The 19634-nt window shown below is 37.0% G+C and overlaps 1 long non-coding RNA gene across 1 annotated transcript; it reads right to left on the reverse strand.

Moving 5' to 3' along the window:
• Positions 1-2616: 2616 nt before the first annotated feature.
• On the reverse strand, positions 2617-9855 carry LOC145052662 (uncharacterized). The gene is made up of 3 exons (XR_013684126.1): positions 9565-9855; positions 9397-9478; positions 2617-3593 (listed from the first exon to the last, which is right to left on the reverse strand). It is a non-coding gene; the product is annotated as an uncharacterized LOC145052662 (long non-coding RNA).
• Positions 9856-19634: the final 9779 nt, after the last annotated feature.

Below are 19634 nucleotides of genomic sequence, written 5' to 3' on the forward strand. Positions count from 1 at the left end.
CATACCTTGGAAGAAGCAGTTGCCAATTCTAGGTATGAGGTTCACCAACCCTAAACAATTAAAATTTATGATTTGTAATTATGCTGTAGCAAATGAATATCAATTGTACTTTGAAAAAAACGACAATAAAAGGTTATTGGTTAAGTGTAGTAATGGTCAATGCACATTTAGGCTTTGGGCATCATGGACGAGTGAGGAGCAATCTTTCCAAATCAAGTCCCTTATCATTGACCATAATTGTGCAAGAAATTTTAAATTAGGGTCAATTGTTAATTACAGATGGATCGGTAGTCATTTCACCCGGGAAGTGCTTGAGAATCAGAAATTCAATGTTAGGATGTTAAAAGAGGAAGTAAAGAATAAATTTGGCATAGAGGTTAGTATGGGACAATGTAGGACAGCTAAGCAACATGCAATGTCTCTTGTTGAAGGTACCATAGTAGAAAATTATGCAAAGTTGTGGTCCTATGGTGAAGAGATAAAAAGGTCTAATCTAGGGTCAACGGTCAAGTTGTCTGTGAACTCTATGCCAGATGGGAAAACTTATTTTAGCAGGATATATATTTGTTTTGATGCACTAAAGAATGGTTGGAGAAGTGGTTGTAGAGGGATAATAAACTTAGATGGGTGTTTTCTAAAAGGAATGTGTACTGGTCAGTTATTATGTGCAGTTGGTAGGGATGGTAACAATCATATATACCCAATAGCTTGGGCTGTAGTTTGTGTTGAAAATAAAGACAAATGGAAATGGTTCTTAGAAAACTTGCAAGAAGATCTCCATCTTGAAGGTGGTTTTGGTAGGACATTGATGTTAGATCAACATAAGTTATGTTTCTACTTTATAATGTCATACCTAATTTCTTTCAAATGTGATATAATTTTGAATATTATGATGATATAAATGCATGGGATAATTGAAGCTGTGAAAAATTTATTTCCAGAGATAGAACATAGGCAATGTGCCAGGCATGTTCTTTCCAATTTCAAGAAGAAATTCCCTGGGGCTCAGTTTGAGAAACTATTTTGGAAGGCTTGCAAGGCCTCAACTGAACCTCTTTTCAATTCTACAATGAAAGAGATTCAACGGATTAGCCCTGCTGCTTAAGTGCATCTGATTGGAAGGAATCCAAAATCATGGTCAAGAGCATTCTTTCAATTTGGAAGGGGGTGTGATGCAGTTGAGAATGGGTTGTCTGAAAGCTTTAACCTTCCGGGTCTTGACTAGGAGGCTCTGCGAAGACGCTTCTTTGGTGTTCTTCCGGCAGATGAAAACCACAATGTTATATTGGAGGCTAGGAAGAAGCCAATTATTATAATGTAGGAGGATATTAGACTATATGTGATGCAGAGGATGTGTAGTTTGAGGCAGAAAGGAAGTGGATGGGGACATCTTGATGTATGTCCAAACATAAGGCTTGCCCTAAATGAATTAAAGATCCAACAAAGGTACTATATTATTCACCATAATTGAATTGGTTTTTCCAGTCAAGGTACTTTAATTACCCCTATTAACTTTGATTATTTGTAGGTACTGGCAAGTGCTTCCTAGTGGCCTGAATACATTTGAAACACGAAACTTAGGAGAGTCTTATGGAGTTGATCTGGAAAAGAAAACATGTTCTTGTAGGATTTGGCAAATGAATGGGTATGGTTGTGTACACTCAGTGGCAACCATTAGTTATGTAAATAGAGATGTATATGTATTTGTTGATCCTTTATATCGTGATTGCATATATATGAACACATACAAGTACACAATTGGAAGCATGAATGGGAGTGCAATGTCGCCCCCAACAGAGTACATACCACCTTTGCCACCATTGAAAATGAAGATGCCAGGGAGACCTACTGTTAAGAGAAAGAGGGACAGTACTGAGGTTACTGGATCACACAGAGTATCCAAGGCAGGCAAAAAGATGTTATGTGGTGTTTTTTTTAAGAAATCAGGCCACAATAAGTCAACCTGTGATGCAGTGTCAAAGCCCCAAAAAAGTCAGGTGAAAAAGAGGAAGGCTGAAGGTGAAGGTGAATCTAGTGCATTAAAGAAAATGAAGGGTCAAGGGCAAAATGGGAAGGGAAAGGGTGAAGGTGATACTAGAAGTGGAATTGGTTTCAAAATGGGAGAAGGTGAATGTGAGTCAACAAGTGGTGTGACTAAGAAGAATGGTACAAAAGTAGATACACTGAAATTACGAAAAAAGTCGGAGAGGATACTAAAGAAAAAGTTGGCAAAAAAGGTTGCAGGCAAAAACGGTGAAGGTGATACATCAACCAAACCAATGGACTTGGATTAAAGATGTTTTTTGGAGTATGTTAGTTATGGATGTATGGATGATTGTTTTTCTGTTTGTAACATGATATTAATGAATGTATGGATGTTTGTTTTCTGTTTGCAACATGAATGTTAGTTTCTTTACTTGAAAACATAACATGAATCTTTTTTTTTTATAATTATACTTCCAATGCAATTCCATATAACAATGGACTTGAGTTATAACAATGTACTTCTACATAAGGTTATAATGGGAACTTCACATTTGGTACATTACATTACAAACCATACTTCAAGGGGCAATTTAAGTCATGCAACATACGACCTTCACATTTCCAATACAATTCCATATAACAATGGACTTGAATTATAACAATGTACTTCCACATAAGGTTATAATGGGAACTTCACATTTGGTACATTGCATTACAAACCATACTTCAAGGGGCAATTTAAGTCCTGCAACAGATGACCTTCACATTTGGTACATTTCATTACAAACAATAACACATAACCTAATACATACATATATGCTAGCAGATGACGAAATTAGACAAAAAGACACAACCTTCGACAACCATGATAACCCAAAAGAGACTAATCGCCATCGTGCTACCTATGAACTAAACTACACCCACCAAAATCCCCATCCACTGCATTCGACGCAAACACGAACCCCAATCAACGACATCACTGCAACTCCAACAACACCCATCATTGTCACTTTCCTTTTCAAATTGCGTATCTCCTCCCTAAACTCGCCAAGCTATTGACGCATCTCATCTCACATTTCCTCAATCTGCAATTGGGTTTCCATGGCATGAAGTTCGTAATCAGTTGGTAAGTCTAGTTCCGAAGCTCTGAAACCACCATAGGAGAAGCTTTGTTCTGAGGCCATCTTCTTGATTTATATGTGGGGAAAAAAAAAAGCGAAGTCGATGATGTGAATGTTACGGATTAGGGTAACAAACTGGTGGGGAAGACGGTTTATAAGGGGACCATTAGCAATGACTTGGCAATTCTTGGGGATCAAGATTTCAACAGTAATATTCCATGGTGGTGTCCATGTCACGAAAACAAGGGATAAACCTTTTAAAATCGGTAAAGGGATGTAATTAAACGGTAAAATGAAATTATATTTCTTTAATGTGCAAAAAAAAAGTTTGGGGACCTTTTAAAACAAACACAAAAAGTTTGATGGGCTAATATGACATTTGCCCAACTTCATATGGTTCTTTGAGTACTCTAGGATTTTCACCAATAAAATTTTAGAGCCAGGGGTAAGATGAATAATTCCCATTAGAGTAGAGAGATGAATGGCCTATTTCAAGAAGAAAACAAAATGAAAATTAAAAATAGAGAAGAAGTACAAATTTAAAAATTATTAACAAAAAACACACACATACCAATATTTTTAACAACAGGAATGAAAACCTTTTCTTAATGGGATTCAAGAAAGAAAAGAAAAAATAATGAAATTGGAAAAAACCTAACAATCAAAGATACCTAGGTAGAATGGAAATAAAAAGAACAGACATAGAAGAAGCATTAAAAACTTTCTAGCTTTCAGTAAAGCAGATCCATTCAGCAACATAGAAACAAACGATTGAGAAAGGTGGTGTAAAGGGGAATATAGTATTAGGCATACCTGGAAGCTAAGTTAGTGATACGGACAACATAAGTAGTATTAAACTGGAAAATACCAACAGTAGGACTCGTTATATCTTCATTAATTACCGCAAGTTTGAAAATGGAGATGGAAATTTTTTTTATAGAAATCTCATCTGTTCCTTTACGTTCATCAAAATTTAACCTCCGTTTTCTTTCTAATATATCAAATGAAACAATCATTGATATTAGAGCACATTCAAATTTAGTCCTATATTGATAAGAACAGAGAAAAAAACATAAGTAAATGAGGAACAGTAGAGCAAAACTGCAAGATATTAGAACACATTCAAATTTAATCTCCAGAACCTGCCTATTACAACTCAAATCATATGTAATTATGCACTTTTCACATCAGATGCACGTTAAAGAAAAAGAAGTTTAAAAAAAATCCTCAAATCATGCTAATTCATACCTTCAATGATAATGAAGTGTATCACACGTGTTCTGAAACACGTGCTTAGACTTAGTCTTAGTCTTCCTATTGTCCCTGGTCTCCTGCTTGTAATTAGGAGTTGGTTGTAGTTTCCTTGTATTTATACTCTCTCATGTACACAGTATCAGATTATGAAATACACAAGAATATTCGGTATATTGTTTATATGGTATCAAGAGCTTAGGTTCTTCTTTTCATTTCCTACCTTTTCTCTCATGGCTAATCAACAACTCATCTTAGGTTTAGCGGCCAATACCAAATCTCCAATTCCACCGATTACCATCAAATTGACCACTGAGAATTTTGCCCTATGGCACACCACCATCATTTCTGCTCTTGAAACCTTCAATCTGGAATCATTCATCTCTAACCCCAATCCACCTGCAGAAACTCGTATTGTTGATCCTAACACCGCCCCCCCCCCCCCCCCCCCCCCCACCACTGAACCAAACCCAGACTTTCAATTGTGGAAACAACGAGACCGATTCGTCCTTCTATGGCTTAAATCAACCTTGTCTGAGCGGGCTCTTGCCCTAGTTGCTCGCGCTTCCTCTTCTCACTCTGCGTGGACCACCATCGAACACACATTTCAGGCTCAGACCAAAGCCCGACGAATGTCTATGAAACTCCGGCTCCAAACTCTGTCCAAAGGAGCCTTAACCATGCTCGAATACCTTGAACAAAAACGGATCATTGCCGACTCTTTGGCAAAATCTCTTCAACCTATATCTGATGAGGACTTAATTGGGCACATTCTAAGCGGCCTTGACTCCTTATACGGTCCTTTCACTGCCGCCTACATGGTCAAGGATGATGTTCCTAATGTTGATGACCTAATTGGCCTTCTTCTGCAAGAAGAAGCACGCTTAGAGCAAGATCACAATCGCCAACTTGCTGCTCCTCCACCGACCCCAAATGCTTCGGTTCCACTGGCTCTCCAGGAAAATCGCATTCCACCAAGAACCAACTCTGCATAAGGTTCTGTTTCTTCTTCTCACTACTCATTTGGATCCCGCTCCAATGATTCTCGTCATCGCCGCCCCCACTGTCAATTATGTAACAAGCCTGGTCATGAGGCGGTGGACTGCTGGCAAAGAGCAAACCTGGTGGACTACCCATCTCACAGGCCCAATCCACGTGACTCTCAGTCTCGTCAGGCCCATCTCACTCATCAAACTAGTCCATCTAAAGTTATTGATCCAAATTGGTACTTTGATACAGGAGCCACCGATCATATCACTCCAGACCTACAGAACATGACAATTGCCGAACCATATCATGGTTCTGATAAACTTCAAGTGGGCAATGGTAATCAACTCTCTATTTCGCATATTGCCTCATCTAACTTACATACTCTTCGATTGCCTTCTGTTTTGGTTGTTCCAAACATCACTAAACATCTGCTCAGTATTTCAAAATTGAGTGCTTCAAAATTGAGTGCAGACAATGATGTTTGGCATACTCACTATTTTGTTAAGTCATTGCAGGGCAAAACTCTTTTAACCGGGAACATTAAGCAGGGCCTCTATCGTGTTCCAGCCTCCAATAATCAAGTGCCAAACACCTCTTCCCCTATTCTAGCTCTTACAGGTGTTTGTACTTCTCTTCATGGTTGGCACAAGAGACTCGCTCACCCTCATGCCTCGCTTCTCAAATGCCTTCTCACTTCCTTCAAGCTTCCGACTTCATCAGATGCCTTTCCTACATTTTGTGATTCATGCCAACTAGGAAAGAGCCACCGGTTTCCACTCCATAATAAACATGTTGCTTCTTTACACCCCTTTGAATTAGTGTATTCAGATGTATGGGGGCCTTCCCCTCTTTTTTCAATAAATGAAAACCGATATTTTGTCTTGTTCATTGATGATTGTACAAAGTTTGTGTGGATTTACTTTATTTCTCATAAATCTCAAGTTCTTCCCACCTTCATTCAATTTCAACAAATGATCAAAAATCAGTTTAACACCTCCATCAAAAGCCTCCAATCAGATTGGGGAGGTGAATACCGCAGTGTCTCAACATATCTCATTAACCAAGGTATTCACCATCGTGTTTCCTGTCCCTATACACAGGAACAAAATGGTGTTGTTGAACGCTGCAACAAGATCATTGTGGAGAAAGGCATAACACTTCTTTCTCACTCATCTCTCCCTCACTTATTCTGGGAGCATGCCTTGAAAACCGCCACCTACCTACATAATCGCACAATCACTCCAACTCTCAACTATGACTCTCCTTATCAGCGATTATACACCAAAGTTCCTGACTATGCCTTTCTCAAGACCTTTGGTTGTCTCCGCTATCCATTTCTTAGACCTTATAACCCACACAAAATTGACTTTTGTTCGGTTCCTTGTGTTTTTATTGGATACAATGCATCACATAAGGGTTATCTCTGTTACCATCAACCATCTTCCCGGATCTATATTGCTAGGCATGTCATATTCAATGAGGATGTGTTTCCATATGCTTCCGAACTGCATTCCCATTCCCATGAATCTCCAATTATTCCGCCCAACTCCACTACTGATCCTACACTCCTGCAGTTAGCCACCATGATCCCTCCTAATTCTACTCCCTCACAGTCACCCTCAACACCACACTCCCCTATTTCCCCCTCTCCCACAAATATTCAACCTTCTCCTAGCACCTCTCCATCTCCTCCCAATATTCCTCAACACCAACAATCCACCATTAGCTCTCATGCTAAACAAACCTGCCCATCAACTTCTCATTATCGGCCATCCATACCTAACACTCATCCTATGGTTACTCGAGCTCGCACCAATTCCATAAAACCCAAAGTCTTTTCTGCATCTTCTACTTCGTTATCTCTTATTGAACCTGTGAACTTTACACAGGCAATCAAACATCAATGTTGGAAAGATGCCATGCAGAATGAGTATGATGCACTAGTGCGAAATAGAACCTGGTCCTTAGTTGATTGTTCTACTAATGTTAACCTTGTAGGATGTAAATGGATTTACAGGATCAAAAGGAAGTCGGATGGTACGATTGATCGATACAAAGCCCGTCTCGTTGCTCAAGGGTACAGTCAAAAGGAGGGTATCAACTACTTTGAAACGTTTAGTCCAGTCATCAAGCCGACCGCCATCCGCTTGGTTCTGTCCCTGGCTATCTCAAACAAGCGGTGCATTCGTCAACTAGATATCAACAATGCCTTTCTAAATGGTGATTTGCAAGAAGCTATCTACATGAAGCAACCGCGAGGCTTTGCAGATCACACCAAACCAAATCAAGTGTGTCGACTACATAAGGCAATTTATGGGCTTAAACAGGCCCCTTGAGCCTGGTTCACTAAACTTAAAAACCACCTGCTCACTCAAGGATTTCGTGCATGCTACTCTGACACCTCATTGTCCGTTTACCACTCAAAGACAACAACTATTTATATTTTAGTTTATGTTGATGATCTCATTATCACAGGGACAAATGAATCTCTCATTACAAGGTTTATTACTCAGCTCAATAATGTTTTTGCCCTCAAAGATCTAGGGTCATTACACTTCTTTCTAGGCATCAACATCAAGAATACTACAACCGGTCTTACAATGAGTCAATCCAGCTACATACAGGACATTCTCATTCAAACTCGCATGGATGAAGCATCTCCAATTTCAATACCATCTGAAAACAACCTGCGATTAACAACACATGGAGAGTTGTTATCAGATCCTACACTCTATCGCAAGGTTGTAGGTTCTCTCCAATACGCCACCATTATGCGTCCAGACATATCCTATGCTGTCAACCGGGTGTGCCAATACATGCACAAGCCTACCAATAGCTACTGGCAAGCTGTCAAGCGAATTCTAAGGTACCTTAAAGGTACTATTAATGAATGCTTGCACTTTCAACCTACAAACCATACGTCTTCTCGCATACTAAGATGCTGGATGGATTTCTGATCAAGACGACAGTCGCTCTCAGTATGGTTTTTGAATTTTCCATGGTCCAAATCTCATTAGTTGGACTTCTCGTAAACAACGGGTCGTTGCATGTTCAAGCACTGAAGCAGAGTACATGTCTCTAGCCTATACAGCTGCTGAACTCATATGGATCAAGCAACTATTAACAGAACTACATTCTCCACTCTCCGGTCCACCATTATTGTTGTGTGATAATATCGGTGCTATGATCATGACACAAAATCCAGTTATTTGTACCAGATCCAAACACATCGCCTTGGATTTTCACTTCATCAAAGAGCAAGTACAAGCAAAAGAACTTGTCATCAGTCCCATTTATTCTGTTGACCAGGTTGCAAATATCTTCACCAAATCTTTAAACAAACATTGGTTTTTTTCGTTAAAACACAAGCTTCACATTCGTCCCGATTTTCAGCTTGCAGGGGGTAATGAAGTGTTCTGAAACACGTGCTTAGACTTAGTCTTAGTCTTCCTATTGTACCTGGTCTCCTGCTTGTAATTAGGAGTTTGTTGTATTTTCCTTGTATTTATACTCTCACATGTACACAGTATCAGATTATGAAATATAGAAGAATATTCAGTATATTGTTTATAAATAATGATGTACGTTAGTTTCAACAATGACCAACACTTTGATACTAATTTTTTGATACTTTGAAAATCGATGAAGGAAACCATAAATCAAACTCCAAACAATACATACATCGAAACATCACCAAATCAAATCAAACTCATTTTAATCGACATAAACATCACCATGAAAATTAGTAGAATCATAGAACTACATAACCAAATTTCCCTAAATAAACACACATATTTGATAGTGGATTTTCTCAAAAAAAAAACGCATAAAAGAAATCGAAGAGTAAGATGAGTTTAGTGTGTGTCAGTGGGGTGGGGGTGCAGAGCAAGCCCTAAATTATAATGTATACAGTTTCAACGTAGGAAAAATTTCAAAAACACACAATTATATAAATCGTAAATACGCTAAAATACCATTAATGGGGCCTCGGTTCCCAAAATTTTAACAAAATCAACAAGCATTATAATAAATTAGGTTTTGAACATACATTGTCGGCTACATCTTCGTACACAAAGGAATTTGAGTCATCAAGCCTTTATCTATAGTCATGCATTACTAAAACTCTGCACCTGTGAAGTCATATTTCAAAATTAAAAGTCAATCGATCAGGAACAAGCTTAATAGAAAAACCCATAATAAAACCAGAAAATCGAACCCATTTAATGAAGTTAGGAAATTAGTCAGCTCGAAGCGGTAGATGGTGGCTATCGGTAGCGGAGCACGAGAAATGGTGGTGATGATGAGTGGTGATGGCGTTTAGGAGGTTGTGGTGGCAGAGAGAGAGAGAGAGAGAGAGAGAGAGAGAGAGAGAGAGTTAACAAAAGAAGACGAAGAAGGAGACGGGAAAAAACGTGGCACGAGAAAATTAATACAACTCATCAAATTAATGAGTCACCCGTTCCATATCGATTACGCAGAAGGATTAGTTTATTTTTTTAATTTACAAACCGACCTGAGGTTGAACTCAAGTGGAGACTCGACCAGCTCATCGATCATTTGATTCAAAAACAAGCTCAGATCAGAGAGCGTTTAGCTTTTTTCTTTATTATAATTATTATTATAAAGTGACACGTGGTTTACACAGGATCACCCACTATTTAAATATTAAATTGCTTAAACAAATGAAAATTATTGACTTAAGGAGGAGTGAGCAAAGAAATTAGGCCAACAGAATAGCAGTCCATGGTGCAAACGGAAAAGAACCTAGGTCATACATGAGGGATACGACACTAATTTCTCTTTCGACGTTAGTTCTCAACCTCATGATTCGGCAACGGTGGACATAGAGTCAAAGACACACATCGTTTGACCAAAATTAATGCGTCGATGTTAGATGCCCCGAGGAGAGTAACTAGAGGGGGTCGCACAAGCTGTTAGAGCGAGACGTCGAGAGAATGATTCCAATGAAGTGATTTTGGCGTGTACAATGCGATTGACGGTTAGGAATCAAGATTTGATTATTTCGCATTACAAAATTAAATGGATGAATTGATTCCAATGTCAATTTCAAGGAATAATCACCGAATTTTATTTTTGATCTTCATCTTTTATGTTTCAAAAATGGGATTCGGAATTATCTTCATAAATTGGTTGGAATTGATTAAGAGCAACACAGCTTGATACCACATATTGGGTAGATTTCAGAATTCAGCCCATTATCTTACTTATCAATTCCAATACAATAGAAATTAGAGAACTTGATAGAAATCCAATCTTTGAAGAAGGAGGTGCAATTTGATTCCTGTTAAGATGTTTCCAATTGATAGAGAACTGAACACATAATTAATTGGTGTTTTTGAAAATTTGTCTCAATGAAAATTAAGAGAGAATCCCATATTTTGTGTTGTTCTCATGGAACATCTAAAAGGAAAGAGAATCCCATATTGTGTGTTTTTCTCTTATGGGATTTAAACCCTTATATAGATACAGTTAATTACTTCCATCAAGTAACATTTATGAATGAAGGGGTACCAGTTATGTCAAATTGGTATAGGTGTTGCCATAAAATATAAATATAACAACATTAAAATAATTATTGCAGAAATGGTCCTAAGGCCATATTTAGTGAAATATTCCAACAGTCTTATGATTAATGTCCAGGGGTATTGTTTCAGAATATGTACAAGAGGACAACTAAAGACCCTACTGGCTTTATATTTGCTATAGCTCCATAGTTCTATTGGAAGAAGAAATCTATTGGCTTATTATCTTTTAGTGCTCTTTTTTGGCTAAACTATCATGTTATTATGGAGGTTGATGGTCTTGTAAGTATTAAGTTCAATAAAATAATGCATTAATTTGTTTGTTTCATTGTAGTATTCTTTGGTGTTTTGTATTAAAGTTTTGTCTCGAACTGTGAACTACTTTTGGAAGTTTATAAAGCAAGCAATTAACTGGATGAGTTGAGGTATATTTGTGTTATTTCTTGAGCTAGGGGAGGGGCATCTGATATAGAATATTCCTTCATGACCTACACTACATTGCTTTCATTTTATATTGTTATGAAGTAAAACGAAAAACAAGTAAAACCAAAAGCATACAAGACACAATATTTATGTGGTTCGGTCAAGGTGACTTACATCCACAGATAGCAGGGGCGAATTATTTATTTATGAACTCTCATACAGAGGTTACAAGAACAATTCAACATATATTTTTCTATCACACTAGAATACAAGACACTTTCAAATGACTAGAAAACATCCTGTTTATAGTGAAGGATCAATCCTAAAACCTAAAGGGCCAACCCTATTAGCCCATAGGCCTATGAATGGTGTCAACCAATCATAATTCATTATCCAACAAATTCTAGAATTTTCATCCTTGACATACAACATATGAGCATCAACAATGCATATGATGGATCATCATGAGCCATAGTGGAGCATCATGATGCACAAATGGCGTATCATGAACAGTAGTGGCACATCATCCACCATGGTGATGCATCATGGTGTATTCCTTAAGCATCTTCAATTTTTGAGCAAGCTAGAACAATCTTGAGAATCATAAAGGACATCACATCATAAGTGGCTCATTAAGGAACACATGTGGTACACATTGCACTAAGATAGTGCATCTTGTGCATGGAATGGTGCACCTTTGCCAAGGGTGGCACATCCTCCTCCATTATGGAACACCTTCCTCCATGTTGTCACTCCTTCACAAATGGAGCACCTTAACCAAGAGTGGCACCTTTTTCTTCCCAAAGGCGTATCTTGTCTCCTAAGTGGTGCATCCATGATCATGAGGACACATCATGATCATGAATGACACATCCTAGGTGCTCCATTCCAGTCCTAGGTTCTCTATACCTCTTCCAGGTTCTCCATACCCATTTTAGTGGATCCGTTCCTTTGTAACTTGGTATGTCCTTTGTCAGATGATCCATTCCCTTGTAACATTCTTCATGATCCTCAAGTGCTTCATTGGACTCAAATGCTCCATGCGAATTCTCCAAATGCTCAGGTCATACATAACAATCTCCACCTTGACTTGAACATACTCTAAACTCCTATTTAAACAATAACTTTTTCTCCCTTCATGTCATCCATCCCTGAAGGGACTTAACTCCTACGAGCAACAACCAAGTCCAAGAAAAGCTTGAACTTCTCCGTGTACAACGACTTTGTTAACATATCTATTGGGTTCACCTTGGTATCAATATCCGGTATTGAGAACTTGTCTGTTTCCAGAATGTCAAGAATGAAATTCAATTTGACATCAATGTGCTTCTTCTTCTAATGATACATATGATTCTTTACAAGATTCGGTGCACTTTGATTGTCATAGTACAAGATAGACTCCTCCACCTTCAGACTAAGACTCTGAATAAGACCATGCAACTATATCTCATCCTTTATTCCTTCTGTCATAGACATTTACTCATATTTAGTTGTAGACAAAACAACATTATCTTATAATGTTGACTTCTAACTAATGACACATCCGAACAAAGTGAAAATATAACACGTGTGCGACCTGTGATTCAAAAAATCACCACCATGATCAGAGTCAACATATCTAATCAAGTCACCAATTATATTAGCTCCACTCACCAATAAAACATCTGTCGTTCCCTTCAAGTATTGCAAAATCAACTTGATTGCTTCCCTGGATTGCTCATAAACCTTCTTGCTATAGTAATCGACTAAAGCAAATTAGATCTAGTACAAACCATCACATACATGAGACTTCCAACCTTTCTCTTGTACTTCCTTTCTTCATTAGTTGTGGGTATAGTATCTGAACCAAGTTTGAAGTGTGCCTCCAAAGAACTTCTAACTAGTTTCGACTTATCACAATAGAATGACTGCAAAACTTTCTCAATGTACTTTTATTGAGAAATATACAACCGACATGCTCTTCTATCCCTTAAAATCTCCATTCCAAGTATCTTCTTTATAGCTTCCAAATCCTTCATCTCAAATTCATTCTTTAGGGTTGCCTTCAACTCATTTATTCCAGCCATGTCCTTGGCTGTGATGAGCACGTCATCAACATATAACAACACACATACACACACACACACACACATATATATATATATATATATATATATATGAATCCGCTAACAATTCCTTTTAGTAAACACTATTGTCAAACTCGTTTCGAGTGTAGCAAACTACTTCACATGTATTTATGTATGTATTAACACGTATTTTCTATATGTATAAAGATGTATTGAGTGATGTGATAGAAAATATAAATATAAATTCTATAGTTATATTGTTGAAAGTTTAAATTCAATTATGTATGATTCAAAGTGTCAAAAGTACAATGTCATATTTGGATATCTTAAAAATGATAATATTTTCTTAACTTTCTCAATTTGTGTGCCTTTGATCCGGATATGAAATATTTTTTCTGAAAATGACAACTGATAATCTCGGTTATAAGGTTTCTAAAAAGTCAAACGGATCTTAAATCTGATAAGTAGAACTACAGGAAAAACCATTTAAACTTTCACGATTTATAGGATCCGATTCAATCTCCGCGATAAGGGTTTTGAGCCATTTTGAGATGTTCTAAAAACAATTATGAATATAACATATTTAATATATATTATAAGCATACATTTTTCATTCAATTGGTCTTTATTGCATAACGGTTCGCGGTGGTTTGATCATCGAACTCTGACCAATTTTTACCAGTTGTTACATTATCCCCCCGTTGAAAGGAATTTCGTCCCGAAATTCAACGTGTAGATAAAACATGATAAAACAATTGGTGACATTTTCTTTTCCTTTGATTCACACATGATCATTCTATAGTCGTTTTAAGTCGCATAACTAAAGGTTGATTACTCAGTCGAATAGATGGCTCTATTTTAATCTCTACAAAAAGAAATGAATAGGGAATACGATCGAATCAAGTCTTTCAAGGTTATTAAATCTTATATACAATTCTATCGCGGGTACTTTCCTAATTATGAAATAGTTGCATGGTTTCCTAACTCACTTCATTGAAACAGAGATGACAAATGTGTCATTGGATCGACACTCCTTGAGATTTGGCATATGAAAAAGCGTCATATGCAACGTTTAGTTCTCAAGATAACTTGATATAAACATTAGGACCAAATTCTATTAAGAATTTCTAAGGTCCTTTGAGCTGCATGTTTAACCTGACTCGTTGTCTAAGCCGAATCATTTCTCTATAAAGAGTAGGCGTCTAAAAGCTACACAGTCTTCGACTTGGAAATCGAGAGACTTATATTTTTTTCATTCACTTAACTCTCTTTTCGTTCATGACCAGTCTAAAATCTTTCTTCGGTTCACATAATCTTTGTTGTGATCTGACGAGCGATTCTTGGATTCACATGCAACACATCACTTGCATGCTTTTTTTTCCAATTTTGTATCTTCAATCATTGCTCAACTTATCGGGGATCAACACTTTCGTCGTACAAAGCCTCAAGCGTTGAGGTCTTTATGCTAGTGTGACAACTATCATTGTAGGAAACTCAATTAATGGAAATGAGTATTCCATGCAATATTCAAAGTCTATCATACGGGTTTAGAGCATATTACTCATGTTGAGATGGTTCATTCGGTCTAAACCGTGCTAAAGGATTTTCAATGGTTGTCAAAACATATAGGTGAATCTACTATCCTATTGAGGGATGATGAAGATCAGCACCACGTGCAGTCCGACGATTTCTTTTGCAAGTGTTGGTCAGCTTTTTCATTTCACATGGTTCTTAGATTAGCACGAAGTAAGAGTATTTAGTCAATATGTGCACCACTACCTGAATAGAATTAGAAACCTTTATGTTTCTTGGGTAGCCTTGGTATAAAGTCCATTAACATTGGTTCCCGCTTTTACTTGGGTTTTTCTTTATCATTACTTTATTCTTGAGTGTTTCTGACATTCTACATTTGGTACAAGTCTAACATTTGTCCACTCAAGTGACAATCTCCGCTTTCATGCATGTTCATCACTTCAATTCTTTCAAATCTAAAAACATTTAGTCAGATCCTGGATGGATATGACACTTTTATCTGTGAGCTTTGTCTAAGACTATGCTCCCATGTTCACTGCACTTAAGCGTACAAATTTGGCTCATAAGTATCACGTCCCGTCATCCCTAAGCTTGACCTGATTATCCACTCTTCACAAAGCTTCACTCGCGAAGCCTTTCCTCCCTCAGAGACTCAAGTTGAACTTCTTGAATTTGAGTTGTAGGTTGTGAATGGATATTCATAGTTAACATTTGTACTCAACATGGTTTGGTACATACTTTTCGGCTCAAGACATTTTCTACTATGTCAATCTCATCACAATGTTAACGAATCTCACACGTCCTGATGACAACAAATTTCTCATCTATGTCATTCATCCAGAAGTATAGGCAAAACCTTGTCTCAATTCATCTATGTGAACCTCAATCCTTTATGTACGTGTCGTCGTAGATGAACAAGTTCTTTTTTCTTTTAGAAAAGTAGGATTGGCGCGTTTACACCATAGTTGTTCCAACTTCGGGAATATGATTTCTCACTTATTTTCCACTTGGACTTTGCTACCTTTTGGTGTTGACATAGTTGACGGTTGGGCTACCATAAAGAAGTTCCTAATGGATCACTGGTAGTACCCAACAAAAATTCTTTTGTTTTTAAAATTCCAACATTCATTTCTTGGGAAGAAGTCTTCACTAAAACTTCCACATTAGATCAAATCCTTCATATTTGATTAAATCCTTCACATTTTATCAAATCCTTCACATTTGATAATATCCTTCACATTTGATCTTTAGGGTGAGACAACAACTTTAGGTTCTTCTCCGACTTGTCATCATAAGTGACCATGTCTTTCCCATGAGGTAGGCTTCGTCATACCGTTTTCTTGTAGTGCAGATTTAGACACAATGGGGAGACATTCGATTTAAACCTAAGATAATGTCCAAGCTTCAGCTCGGAATTGGTATAAAGTCTATAAGTAAAGATCGATCGTTCATGGTTACAACTAAGGGGGGGGGGGGGGGTTTCATATAACGAATTGACATGACACAAACAAAACGGTGTCATATAGAAAACTATATTGGACTTTCAGCGACATACGCACGAGATTATCGTGACAAACATGATATGGTACGTATTAGGATGAAATTTATTAACACTTTGCGAGTAGATTTCCGACAGCTCACTAGTTGTCTCTACTTTACAAGTTTCCTCTAATCTACTGGATTAATGACTTAGAATAGGTTTAAATTTAAGGTTCACGAATATTTCTCCACACACCTAAAACATAATTACTCCAGCATACGTATCGTTAATAAGTAACGTACCAGATACTACTAATAGTTCTTGGATTTTCCTTCCTTGTTTTGATTGAGATTTCCCCGACTCGAGTTGTTACCTCCTGGTTCTTCAGTCTTGGGCAGTTTCTATCAAAGTGCCCATTTTCACCATTTTCATAACAAGCTTTTCTTACAACAATGCTTGTTCTATTTTCTGCATTCCATCTCTTAGTAACATACTCCTATGAGCATCACCTGTAGTCCTTCTCAAGTCGTGGCAAAAGAAGAGTCGATGCCCACAATTTACACATAATAGTTCTACTCGGTAAAATCTGTGTCCTTAAAAGTGTAGGTGACCACTTAACACAATAGCTTTCTACACAAGAGCTGACATGAAATACCGATTCAATATTTTCGCTCCAAAGAGTCATTCCTACAATCCATTCAATGTCGTAGAAGGATCTAGGTTGACGTTACTATTACTTCCATGTTCGTTGCTTACGAAATCTACCTTGTACAGAGTCGTTGTTCCTGTTGACTTGTAAGTGACCAAAGTGTTAGCTACTAGCTGTTCGATCCTTTTTCTCGATCGTAGTTGCCTCAAGCGATTGTGTTGGTATTGGACGATCACTCGTTGATTTCTTGTGAGACATTGCTTTGTCCCTTTATAATTTGTTCAAGGAGAAATAAGTCGCGTGGAAATATTGTTGCGAATATAAGCGATAAAAATACAATTATGCCAAACATGTAGAATTAATGCGGATTTTCCCGAGATTAACACTACCACCAGTATTAGATGTAGCGAACTTTTACAGTACCACCAAGGGTGAAATTTTACACTTGGAACGAGTGAAAAGAAACAATCAAGTATTGGGATAATTGGTACAAACCCACGAAGAAAATGTTGCAGAAAACGTTGACTACAACATTATGTATTGACTATATCTCGAGTTATGACGTTTTGGATTTATTAAAATCAAGATATCTTGGAAACTATACAAGATTTTTAACAACTTTCATGATTCACGTTTTTAATGAGTCCTTTTTATTCTCCTTCAAAAAGGCTAACAAAAGACGGAGGGTAGGCGTAGGTGTCCTTCTTTTGAACTTGGATGGTTCAATTAAGTCGGATGGTTCACAACAAAACGAAACGGATTAGTGAATACTTAAGCCGAATTCGAAACAATTCGCAAAGGTGCGTATATTTTGTAAGGTATTCCTTATGAGGTCTAATAGATGCATTCGTTGAATATCATAGTCGAGTAATTAGTATTCCAAGATAAACTTCGGACATGATTTATGTTTATGATACTTATAGTGTCATGAGAATGTGTAATAAATATTCGCTAAATATTCGTAAAATGTTAATTAAACATTTGAGGGTTCTTAAGCGTCTCGAACTATGATTTTATTTAAATATTATGGATTCCAAGCGTTTTAGTCTATCAAAAACCGAATCTAAGCTTAATTGTTCATCGGTCCAACCATAATTAAACATAGGTGACAACCATAATTAAACATAGGTGATCAGTCTATGTCTAGTTGTGGTTCGGCCCACATACAATCAACTTAGTTAAGGTGTTTGACCTAAAACCTTACGGTGTATTAGCATTCGAGGGTTCGAGTTTATATATGTATATATGTATAACCCTATATTTGTAGGTTAAGGAATATACCTAACCTAAAAGAGTAAGCCCTAGGCTATAGTCGCGCTTTCCTAAGAAAGTACTAGTTCGCTATAGCCAATAGCTCTGATACCAATTTGTCACACCCTCAGCCAACGGCGGAAACGCCGAGGTGCGCGATGTAAACCAGTAATCACAGTTATTGAACATACATTGAACAATACAAATATAATCTTTTATTATTACCGAAATGGAAATTACATTGACAATAGTTATTGCTGAAATGCTACACACGCCTAACAATCCGACGCTCACAACTATATGATAAAAATATCGGAGAATCTTTTGTACGAACACTTCCGGCCTTATAAATAACCTGAGAATACATGCATTAAGATACGTCAGCAAAATTGTTGGTTAGCTCTACAGGTTTTGACACAAAAGTATTTTTATACTAAAAAACATGTCTTATAAAATATCTGGTTGACCAGCTTTTATAAACACGTATTTTTCTATCGAAAGTATAAAATAATTGAATCATAAAAGTATATTTAAACTCATTTAGAAATGTCATTTGCTCAAATCCAAAAATACATCATTTATAAAATATATAGGTAAAACAAACTTATAACAATTTCTTACGGTTCTCATGATCGAAATGCTCTTTATATAAAGATTTTGAAAACCAATTTATATAACATAAAGTCATATCACACTTTCAGTGAGAACATAAAGTTTATTCTTAAAACTTTGTATAAACGTTCGTATAGTTCATATATAAAACTCATAATTTTCGAATTTTATAAACTTTGTAAATCCATGTGGTATTATTAATTAAGCATTATCTTACTTAATTCATAAATCGACACTTAACCAGTGGGGCAAACTCGTCCCAAAATACTTTTCAATATCCGGTAAATTATAAACGCATATTTTCACCACTCGTATAATTTCAACGATAAATATTAACCATTCTCTTTACAATTCTATTCTTTGAATCGTCTCTGCTTACAGAAAATTATGTCGTAGGTAGAGGTAGTTAACAACCTAAACACTCTTTCACACTCGGCCCAAATTGGGAGGATTGACTCAATCTAGATCTATACTTCTTCAAATAAAAATCTTCAATATATCAATTTGCCTATAACCGACACTATTCGTTGCTCCTCCACAAGCCAAAAAGGCACAATAAACAAGCCACATAGACACAATATAAATATAAATGGAGGAATCGAGATCATTACTAACGTTTAAAAGCAGTCGTATAGTAACGAAGAAAGAAACATTTGACGCCTGTTGCCTCATCAGACAAAGTTGTAGCTAGCAACCATAGACGGAAAATAATCATTCACATAAATCTTT

Source organism: Lactuca serriola, chromosome 5, assembly GCF_051521515.1.
Source record: "Lactuca serriola cultivar US96UC23 chromosome 5, Lser_US96UC23_V15, whole genome shotgun sequence".
NCBI lineage: Eukaryota > Viridiplantae > Streptophyta > Magnoliopsida > Asterales > Asteraceae > Lactuca > Lactuca serriola.